Consider the following 12,776-nt stretch of genomic DNA (forward strand, 5'->3'; position numbering starts at 1 on the left):
CAAAACACATATCTCTTATTATGATTTTACTTCACTCTTGTTTACCACTCTTAGCATGATTTTACTTCACTCTTGTTTACAAAACACATCACTCTTAGCATGATTTTACTTCACTCTTGTTTACAAAACACATCATTCTTAGCATGATTTTACTTCACTCTTGTTTACAAAACACATCACTCTTATTATGATTTTACTTCACTCTTGTTTACAAAACGCATCACTCTTATTATGATTTTACTTCACTCTTGTTTACAAAACACATCAATCTTAGCATGATTTTACTTCACTCTTGTTTACAAAACACATCACTCTTAGCATGATTTTACTTCTCTCTTGTTTACAAATCACGTCACTCTTAGCATGATTTTACTTCACTCTTGTTTACAAAACACATCATTCTTAGCATGATTTTACTTCACTCATGTTTACAAAACACATCACTCTTATTATGATTTTACTTCACTCTTGTTTACAAAACACATCACTCTTATTATGATTTTACTTCACTGTTGTTTACAAAACGCATCACTCTTATTATGATTTTACTTCACTGTTGTTTACAAAACCCATAACTCTTAGCATGATTTTACTTCACTCTTGTTTACAAAACACATCACTATTAGCATGACTTTACTTCACTCTTGTTTACAAAACACATCACTCTTATTATGATTTTACTTCACTCTTGTTTACAAAATACATCACTCTTATTATGATTTTACTTCACTCTTGTTTATAAAACGCATCACTCTTATTACGATTTTACTTCACTCTTGTTTACTAAACACATCACTCTTAGCATAATTTTATTTCACTCTTGTTTACAAAACACATCACTCTTGTTTACAAAACACATCACTCTTAGCATGATTTTACTTCACTCTTGTTTACGATGTGGCATGATTTTACGTCACTCTTGTTTACAAAACACATCACTCTTATTATGATTTTACTTCACTGTTGTTTACAAAACACATCACTCTTAGCACGATTTTACTTCACTCTTGTTTACAAAACACATCACTCTTAGCATGATTTTACTTCACTCTTGTTTACAAAACACATCACTCTTAGCATGATTTTACTTCACTCTTGTTTACAAAATACATCACTCTTATTATGATTTTACTTCACTGTTGTTTACAAAACGCATCACTCTTATTATGATTTTACTTCACTCTTGTTTACAAAACACATCACTCTTATTATAATTTTACTTCACTGTTGTTTACAAAACACATCACTCTTATTATGATTTTACTTCACTCTTGTTTCAAAAACACATCACTCTTATTATAATTTTACTTCACTGTTATTTACAAAACACATCACTCTTAGCATGATTTTACTTCTGTCACGCCCGCATTTTCTAAGGATAGAAAACACGGTTGATCGCGACTAGGGGAGGATTAAAGAAGCGGGAAAGAAAGGGGAAACAACACAACTCGACCATAGCTCGAAACAAATGGGAATATCTCAAAAAAAAATCAGAGTATCATTTCAACAATTGACAACTCCAAATGAAAATATCCCCACAATACATAAACTCAAAAGAAACAACATTCAGCGGAAGCATTTCGAGAGTAGAATAATGCTGTGTATGAAGACACAACATATTCCGAACATTTGATAGACATTCTTCACTTTTATGCTCAACACCCACCGCGCTCGTCACCGCTCAATCTGCACATTAAGAAAAACAATATGCAGGGCTGAGTACTTATTGCACTCAGTGGACACACGCCAAAAACATAGTTTGTCATGCCATATCAGTGTAACCTTGGGGTTTTAAGTGTAAGAAAATAACCCAAGTACACTAAAACATATTTCATAAATTCGACTGCGCAGTCATTTTCAGATATTGCCACCCTTATTCCCACCATCATACACTATCTGATCCAACGGGTGACAAGGGGCGTGGCCACACCCCAGGTCAACTAGACCGGCCAACTTGCTCTCAGATGGCTCCCGATCTCGTGTACACTAGCCTGAGGGTTCGCAGCCCAACAGACCCGAATTCGATTAAACATATGTGGTAAACCACTTCAGATAGGTTTCAAAACAAAACAGTTGGCAAGACAAACAGTTCATCTCCATAAACATTTCCGGAACAGCGTCCGTATTAAAGATAACCCACAAAATAGTAGGGTAGAAAAGCCCACCTCAAGTGCTTAATCCGAAAACACTTTCTTTCCCTTGCGATCACGATTCACTTGCGATGTTTCACCTTTAAAAATTTACATAGCACATATATCAACATATTTTCCAATCACATAAATCACATCATAACATACATCTTTGCATATCCTATCACTTCATCACATATATAATTTCATTTGAAAACTGGCAGCACTGCGCAACGATTTTATAAAAATCATTTAAAAATCAACCGACTTCCGTTGGGGCTAAAACTTTACCACAATACAGAAGACTCATCAAAGGACTTCCAGTTAAAATTTCATGTCCAAATACCCCTTTTAGGTCAGTCAAAACAACCACGTAACCTACTGGTCGAGAAAACATTTTCGGCAGAGTTGCGCAGTTAACTTCAAAAATTCACCAAAAATTCATCTTTAATCCAAAAGGGTTGAAATTTACACACAACATAGAAGACATCATGAAGTTTACTCAGGAAAAAGAATTGGTCAAATCGGAGTTCATTTGGTCGGTCAAAAACGTGTCGGAACTTACTGTTCGGAATTCGTCGAGCAGACGAGCGGTGCCATCGCTGTTCGGCCCGTTGCTGCACGTTGTTGCTGTTGTTGGCTGCTGCACAGAGCCGGGAGACGCTGCTGTACGAACGTTGCTGCTCCGCCGTCGCTCCCTTTCCTCTTTCGACCACCATCACTCATCTCTCTATCAATTCGTTTTGTCCCATCACTGTAAACTCTGCAACTCACGGTCCAGATCGGTCGTCGTCGGCTACTGCCCGTTGGTCAGCCTGTTCGCCGCCGACGTCGCCGCTGCTGACTCCGATTCGTCACCCGTGTCCACCACAGACGCTCGGCGCTGCTGCGTCGTCGCTGCTGTGCAGTCGAAGGTCTCGCAGCGTCGCCGTCATTCGCAATTAGCCACTGCATTGTCTGTTTGCTGTTCGGACAGCCATCGTTCCTCACCGATTCAACCTCGAAACGACACGGCAGCCCCTGAAACATCTCCGAACAGCCCCGAACCAACTCCGAACCGCCCCGAAAGATAAGTTCTCCTTCAAAAATATGTTCTTTCGTTTCAGTTTTCAAAACGCAGCAAGGGGGCCACTGTTCGTCGCCACTGCTGGATCGTTGCCGCTGAACTGACGTTGCTGCGTTCGATTGAACCGGAGCCCTCACGCTTCTAACGTCGCCATTTCTCTTCCTCATCGCCGCTGCCTCACTCTTCTTCTCCCCTCATCTCTCGGTTTCTTCTCCTCTCTCTCTTTGTTCTTGTTGTAAAGTATAAAGTGAGAAGAGAAGTGAAAGGGTGGAGGTTTAAATGGGGTGTCTTTTGGTTGTAGGATTAATTGAGGGAGTTGGAAGGTGGAAGATGAAGAGTGGAAGGTGTCGTGGGGTTGAGGAAAGGATGCATGTATAGAAATCATTAATCTCTAATTGGGCTTCAAAGTGTGGTTTCCAAATAAAATGAATTGGGCTTGGAAACTTAAAGTTCTTTGATGAAATTGGGCCCAACATGTAAATTGTAGAGTTTGGCTAAGTTGGTTAAAGAATAAGAAAATTTGGATGACCCAACACTCTTAAAATTAATAGCCCAAAGCCAAATTGTAAAATTATTCTCTCGACAAAAGAAACAAGGTCGAAAAAAAAATTTTCAAGTGTACAAACGACGGTCCTTTCAAGAACACAATAAAAAGAGTAGAAAAAGTCGGGGTGTTACAATCTACCCACCTTAACAAAAATTTCGTCCCGAAATTTGCTTACATCCTTCGAATGTAGAAATTCTCCATCATCTTGTCTTCCAAGCAGCTTCGTCATGTCGTTGAAATTCACACCGCTGCCACTTTTAATAAATTACGCGAGATTTGACTATATTAAATTAAATCGCGCACTTCGCATCATCCCTCCTTGTCTTGCACGCTCTTTTGCTTTTGAATTTCATTTCGTCTTGGCTAACTTCCACTTCTTGAAATCTTCCTCGTATTCTTTTTGTTCGTGTCGTTAAGGGAAAACGTAGGAAATAGTAAAATAGTTCACACATCAAGCTTGCTCCAAAGTTTCGCGCCATTCCAAGAATAGAAAAAGTTTCATGGTCCACCGACCTCCATTCGCACTCTCGATCTCCTTGCCTCGTCGTGCCTTGACAAATTAGGGGTTCATCCCAAACTTTCAGATTCTCGTTCGTTTTTGTCACTCGGGAAAGTGATAGATTACCTCAACTTAAAACTACGGTTCGCGCGTATTCAATCTAGCCTACAACATAAACACTCTATGTTCGCAACATACTTCATCATCATTCATACTTAAAGATAACCAAGTATAACAAACAACATTTTAACATCCCAAAGCAAAAACACTTTCATACTTTAAAACTCAAACTCGAAATCAAACTCATAAATTTCTCATCAAAACTTGCTCTTTTCTCAAACATCATAAAATACTCTTCTCAACTCGAAATCAATCCCTCACAGAAAGATTCTACTTTCTCCTTCTTATAAAAATTTTCTCCTCTTTCTTTCTCAAAAATTTTCTCGTCTTCCTTTCTCCAAAACTTTCTCATAAAAACTTTCACATAAAAATATAATACCTCTTTCTTGGTTGAGCGTGGCGAAGCGGGATGTTGAGCCTTCCAAATTTAACCTTCTTTAAGTATAGCGAAACAAGTCTAGACTAAGACTGAAAAAGACTCTCGAGTCCAGAGCGGAAAGAAAAATTGCTCTGATACCACTCTGTCACGCCCGCATTTTCTAAGGATAGAAAACACGGTTGATCGCGACTAGGGGAGGATTAAAGAAGCGGGAAAGAAAGGGGAAACAACACAACTCGACCATAGCTCGAAACAAATGGGAATATCTCAAAAAAAAATCAGAGTATCATTTCAACAATTGACAACTCCAAATGAAAATATCCCCACAATACATAAACTCAAAAGAAACAACATTCAGCGGAAGCATTTCGAGAGTAGAATAATGCTGTGTATGAAGACACAACATATTCCGAACATTTGATAGACATTCTTCACTTTTATGCTCAACACCCACCGCGCTCGTCACCGCTCAATCTGCACATTAAGAAAAACAATATGCAGGGCTGAGTACTTATTGCACTCAGTGGACACACGCCAAAAACATAGTTTGTCATGCCATATCAGTGTAACCTTGGGGTTTTAAGTGTAAGAAAATAACCCAAGTACACTAAAACATATTTCATAAATTCGACTGCGCAGTCATTTTCAGATATTGCCACCCTTATTCCCACCATCATACACTATCTGATCCAACGGGTGACAAGGGGCGTGGCCACACCCCAGGTCAACTAGACCGGCCAACTTGCTCTCAGATGGCTCCCGATCTCGTGTACACTAGCCTGAGGGTTCGCAGCCCAACAGACCCGAATTCGATTAAACATATGTGGTAAACCACTTCAGATAGGTTTCAAAACAAAACAGTTGGCAAGACAAACAGTTCATCTCCATAAACATTTCCGGAACAGCGTCCGTATTAAAGATAACCCACAAAATAGTAGGGTAGAAAAGCCCACCTCAAGTGCTTAATCCGAAAACACTTTCTTTCCCTTGCGATCACGATTCACTTGCGATGTTTCACCTTTAAAAATTTACATAGCACATATATCAACATATTTTCCAATCACATAAATCACATCATAACATACATCTTTGCATATCCTATCACTTCATCACATATATAATTTCATTTGAAAACTGGCAGCACTGCGCAACGATTTTATAAAAATCATTTAAAAATCAACCGACTTCCGTTGGGGCTAAAACTTTACCACAATACAGAAGACTCATCAAAGGACTTCCAGTTAAAATTTCATGTCCAAATACCCCTTTTAGGTCAGTCAAAACAACCACGTAACCTACTGGTCGAGAAAACATTTTCGGCAGAGTTGCGCAGTTAACTTCAAAAATTCACCAAAAATTCATCTTTAATCCAAAAGGGTTGAAATTTACACACAACATAGAAGACATCATGAAGTTTACTCAGGAAAAAGAATTGGTCAAATCGGAGTTCATTTGGTCGGTCAAAAACGTGTCGGAACTTACTGTTCGGAATTCGTCGAGCAGACGAGCGGTGCCATCGCTGTTCGGCCCGTTGCTGCACGTTGTTGCTGTTGTTGGCTGCTGCACAGAGCCGGGAGACGCTGCTGTACGAACGTTGCTGCTCCGCCGTCGCTCCCTTTCCTCTTTCGACCACCATCACTCATCTCTCTATCAATTCGTTTTGTTCCATCACTGTAAACTCTGCAACTCACGGTCCAGATCGGTCGTCGTCGGCTACTGCCCGTTGGTCAGCCTGTTCGCCGCCGACGTCGCCGCTGCTGACTCCGATTCGTCACCCGTGTCCACCACAGACGCTCGGCGCTGCTGCGTCGTCGCTGCTGTGCAGTCGAAGGTCTCGCAGCGTCGCCGTCATTCGCAATTAGCCACTGCATTGTCTGTTTGCTGTTCGGACAGCCATCGTTCCTCACCGATTCAACCTCGAAACGACACGGCAGCCCCTGAAACATCTCCGAACAGCCCCGAACCAACTCCGAACCGCCCCGAAAGATAAGTTCTCCTTCAAAAATATGTTCTTTCGTTTCAGTTTTCAAAACGCAGCAAGGGGGCCACTGTTCGTCGCCACTGCTGGATCGTTGCCGCTGAACTGACGTTGCTGCGTTCGATTGAACCGGAGCCCTCACGCTTCTAACGTCGCCATTTCTCTTCCTCATCGCCGCTGCCTCACTCTTCTTCTCCCCTCATCTCTCGGTTTCTTCTCCTCTCTCTCTTTGTTCTTGTTGTAAAGTATAAAGTGAGAAGAGAAGTGAAAGGGTGGAGGTTTAAATGGGGTGTCTTTTGGTTGTAGGATTAATTGAGGGAGTTGGAAGGTGGAAGATGAAGAGTGGAAGGTGTCGTGGGGTTGAGGAAAGGATGCATGTATAGAAATCATTAATCTCTAATTGGGCTTCAAAGTGTGGTTTCCAAATAAAATGAATTGGGCTTGGAAACTTAAAGTTCTTTGATGAAATTGGGCCCAACATGTAAATTGTAGAGTTTGGCTAAGTTGGTTAAAGAATAAGAAAATTTGGATGACCCAACACTCTTAAAATTAATAGCCCAAAGCCAAATTGTAAAATTATTCTCTCGACAAAAGAAACAAGGTCGAAAAAAAAATTTTCAAGTGTACAAACGACGGTCCTTTCAAGAACACAATAAAAAGAGTAGAAAAAGTCGGGGTGTTACAACTTCACTCTTGTTACAAAACACATCACTCGTATTATGATTTTACTTCACTCTTGTTTACAAAACACATCACTCTTATTACGATTTTACTTCACTGTTGTTTACAAAAGACATAACTCTTATTATGATTTTACTTCCCTCTTGTTCACCACTCTTAGCATGATTTTACTTTACTCTTGTTTACAAAACACATCACTCTTAGCTTGATTTTACTTCACTCTTGTTTACAAAACACATCACTCTTAGCATGATTTTACTTCACTCTTGTTTACAAAACACATCATTCTTAGCATGATTTTACTTCACTCTTGTTTACAAAACACATCACTATTAGCATGATTTTACTTCACTCTTGTTTACAAAACACATCACTCTTATTACGATTTTACTTCACTCTTGTTTACAAAATACATCACTCTTATTATGATTTTACTTCACTCTTGTTTATAAAACGCATCACTCTTATTACGATTTTACTTCACTCTTGTTTACTAACCACATCACTCTTAGCATGATTTTATTTCACTCTTGTTTACAAAACACATCACTCTTAGCATGATTTTACTTCACTCTTGTTTACAAAACACATCACTCTTATTATGATTTTACTTCACTGTTGTTTACAAAACACATCACTCTTAGCACGATTTTACTTCACTCTTGTTTACAAAACACATCACTCTTAGCATGATTTTACTTCACTCTTGTTTACAAAACACATCACTCTTAGCATGATTTTACTTCACTCTTGTTTACAAAACACATCACTCTTATTATGATTTTACTTCACTGTTGTTTACAAAACGCATCACTCTTATTATGATTTTACTTCACTCTTGTTTACAAAACACATCACTCTTATTATAATTTTACTTCACTGTTGTTTACAAAACACATCACTCTTATTATGATTTTACTTCACTCTTGTTTCAAAAACACATCACTCTTATTATAATTTTACTTCACTGTTGTTTACAAAACACATCACTCTTAGCATGATTTTACTTCACTCTTGTTACAAAACACATCACTCGTATTATGATTTTACTTCTCTCTTGTTTACAAAACACATCACTCTTATTACGATTTTACTTCACTGTTGTTTACAAAACACATAACTCTTATTATGATTTTACTTCACTCTTGTTCACCACTCTTAGCATGATTTTACTTCACTCTTGTTTACAAAACACATCACTCTTAGCATGATTTTACTTCACTCTTGTTTACAAAACACATCACTCTTAGCATGATTTTACTTCACTCTTGTTTACAAAACACATCATTCTTAGCATGATTTTTCTTCACTCTTGTTTACAAAACACATCACTCTTATTATGATTTTACTTCACTCTTGTTTATAAAACACATCACTCTTATTATGATTTTACTTCACTGTTATTTACAAAACGCATCACTCTTATTATGATTTTACTTCACTCTTGTTTACAAAACACATCACTCTTATTATGATTTTACTTCACTGTTGTTTACAAAACGCATCACTCTTATTATGATTTTACTTCACTCTTGTTTACAAAACACATCACTCTTAGCATGATTTTACTTCACTCTTGTTTACAAAACACATCACTATTAGCATGACTTTACTTCACTCTTGTTTACAAAACACATCACTCTTATTATGATTTTACTTCACTCTTGTTACAAAATACATCACTCTTATTATGATTTTACTTCACTCTTGTTTATAAAACGCATCACTCTTATTACGATTTTACTTCACTCTTGTTTACTAAACACATCACTCTTAGCATAATTTTATTTCACTCTTGTTTACAAAACACATCACTCTTGTTTACAAAACACATCACTCTTAGCATGATTTTACTTCACTCTTGTTTACGATGTGGCATGATTTTACGTCACTCTTGTTTACAAAACACATCACTCTTATTATGATTTTACTTCACTGTTGTTTACAAAACACATCACTCTTAGCACGATTTTACTTCACTCTTGTTTACAAAACACATCACTCTTAGCATGATTTTACTTCACTCTTATTTACAAAACACATCACTCTTAGCATGATTTTACTTCACTCTTGTTTACAAAACACATCACTCTTATTATGATTTTACTTCACAGTTGTTTACAAAACGCATCACTCTTATTATGATTTTACTTCACTCTTGTTTACAAAACACATCACTCTTATTATAATTTTACTTCACTGTTGTTTACAAAACACATCACTCTTATTATGATTTTACTTCACTCTTGTTTCAAAAACACATCACTCTTATTATAATTTTACTTCACTGTTGTTTACAAAACACATCACTCTTAGCATGATTTTACTTCACTCTTGTTACAAAACACATCACTCGTATTATGATTTTACATCACTCTTGTTTACAAAACACATCACTGTTATTACGATTTTACTTCACTGTTGTTTACAAAAGACATAACTCTTATTATGATTTTACTTCACTCTTGTTCACCACTCTTAGCATGATTTTACTTCACTCTTGTTTACAAAACACATCACTCTTAGCATGATTTTACTTCACTCTTGTTTACAAAACACATCATTCTTAGCATGATTTTACTTCACTCTTGTTTACAAAACACATCACTATTAGCATGATTTTACTTCACTCTTGTTTACAAAACACATCACTCTTATTATGATTTTACTTCACTCTTGTTTACAAAATACATCACTCTTATTATGATTTTACTTCACTCTTGTTTATAAAACGCATCACTCTTATTACGATTTTACTTCACTCTTGTTTACAAAACACATCACTCTTGTTTACAAAACACATCACTTTTAGCATGATTTTACTTCACTCTTGTTTACAAAACACATCACTCTTATTATGATTTTACTTCACTGTTGTTTACAAAACACATCACTCTTAGCACGATTTTACTTCACTCTTGTTTACAAAACACATCACTCTTAGCATGATTTTACTTCACTCTTGTTTACAAAACACATCACTCTTAGCATGATTTTACTTCACTCTTGTTTACAAAACACATCACTCTTATTATGATTTTACTTCACTATTGTTTACAAAACGCATCACTCTTATTATGATTTTACTTCACTCTTGTTTACAAAACACATCACTCTTATTATAATTTTACTTCACTCTTGTTTACAAAACACATCACTCTTAGCATGATTTTACTTCACTCTTGTTTACAAAACACATCATTCTTAGCATGATTTTTCTTCACTCTTGTTTACAAAACACATCACTCTTATTATGATTTTACTTCACTCTTGTTTATAAAACACATCACTCTTATTATGATTTTACTTCACTGTTATTTACAAAACGCATCACTCTTATTATGATTTACTTCACTCTTGTTTACAAAACACATCACTCTTATTATGATTTTACTTCACTGTTGTTTACAAAACGCATCACTCTTATTATGATTTTACTTCACTCTTGTTTACAAAACACATCACTCTTAGCATGATTTTACTTCACTCTTGTTTACAAAACACATCACTATTAGCATGACTTTACTTCACTCTTGTTTACAAAACACATCACTCTTATTATGATTTTACTTCACTCTTGTTACAAAATACATCACTCTTATTATGATTTTACTTCACTCTTGTTTATAAAACGCATCACTCTTATTACGATTTTACTTCACTCTTGTTTACTAAACACATCACTCTTAGCATAATTTTATTTCACTCTTGTTTACAAAACACATCACTCTTGTTTACAAAACACATCACTCTTAGCATGATTTTACTTCACTCTTGTTTACGATGTGGCATGATTTTACGTCACTCTTGTTTACAAAACACATCACTCTTATTATGATTTTACTTCACTGTTGTTTACAAAACACATCACTCTTAGCACGATTTTACTTCACTCTTGTTTACAAAACACATCACTCTTAGCATGATTTTACTTCACTCTTGTTTACAAAACACATCACTCTTAGCATGATTTTACTTCACTCTTGTTTACAAAACACATCACTCTTATTATGATTTTACTTCACTGTTGTTTACAAAACGCATCACTCTTATTATGATTTTACTTCACTCTTGTTTACAAAACACATCACTCTTATTATAATTTTACTTCACTGTTGTTTACAAAACACATCACTCTTATTATGATTTTACTTCACTCTTGTTTCAAAAACACATCACTCTTATTATAATTTTACTTCACTGTTGTTTACAAAACACATCACTCTTAGCATGATTTTACTTCACTCTTGTTACAAAACACATCACTCGTATTATGATTTTACTTCACTCTTGTTTACAAAACACATCACTGTTATTACGATTTTACTTCACTGTTGTTTACAAAAGACATAACTCTTATTATGATTTTACTTCACTCTTGTTCACCACTCTTAGCATGATTTTACTTCACTCTTGTTTACAAAACACATCACTCTTAGCATGATTTTACTTCACTCTTGTTTACAAAACACATCATTCTTAGCATGATTTTACTTCACTCTTGTTTACAAAACACATCACTATTAGCATGATTTTACTTCACTCTTGTTTACAAAACACATCACTCTTATTATGATTTTACTTCACTCTTGTTTACAAAATACATCACTCTTATTATGATTTTACTTCACTCTTGTTTATAAAACGCATCACTCTTATTACGATTTTACTTCACTCTTGTTTACAAAACACATCACTCTTGTTTACAAAACACATCACTTTTAGCATGATTTTACTTCACTCTTGTTTACAAAACACATCACTCTTATTATGATTTTACTTCACTGTTGTTTACAAAACACATCACTCTTAGCACGATTTTACTTCACTCTTGTTTACAAAACACATCACTCTTAGCATGATTTTACTTCACTCTTGTTTACAAAACACATCACTCTTAGCATGATTTTACTTCACTCTTGTTTACAAAACACATCACTCTTATTATGATTTTACTTCACTATTGTTTACAAAACGCATCACTCTTATTATGATTTTACTTCACTCTTGTTTACAAAACACATCACTCTTATTATAATTTTACTTCACTGTTGTTTACAAAACACATCACTCTTATTATGATTTTACTTCACTCTTGTTTCAAAAACACATCACTCTTATTATAATTTTACTTCACTGTTGTTTACAAAACACATCACTCTTAGCATGATTTTACTTCACTCTTGTTACAAAACACATCACTCGTATTATGATTTTACTTCACTCTTGTTTACAAAACACATCACTCTTATTACGATTTTACTTCACTGTTGTTTACAAAACACATAACTCTTATTATGATTTTACTTCACTCTTGTTCACCACTCTTAGCATGATTTTACTTCACTCTTGTTTACAAAACACATCACTCTTAGCA

The sequence above is a fragment of the Salvia splendens genome, chromosome 19 (genome assembly GCF_004379255.2).
Source record: "Salvia splendens isolate huo1 chromosome 19, SspV2, whole genome shotgun sequence".
In the NCBI taxonomy this organism is placed as follows: Eukaryota; Viridiplantae; Streptophyta; class Magnoliopsida; order Lamiales; family Lamiaceae; genus Salvia; species Salvia splendens.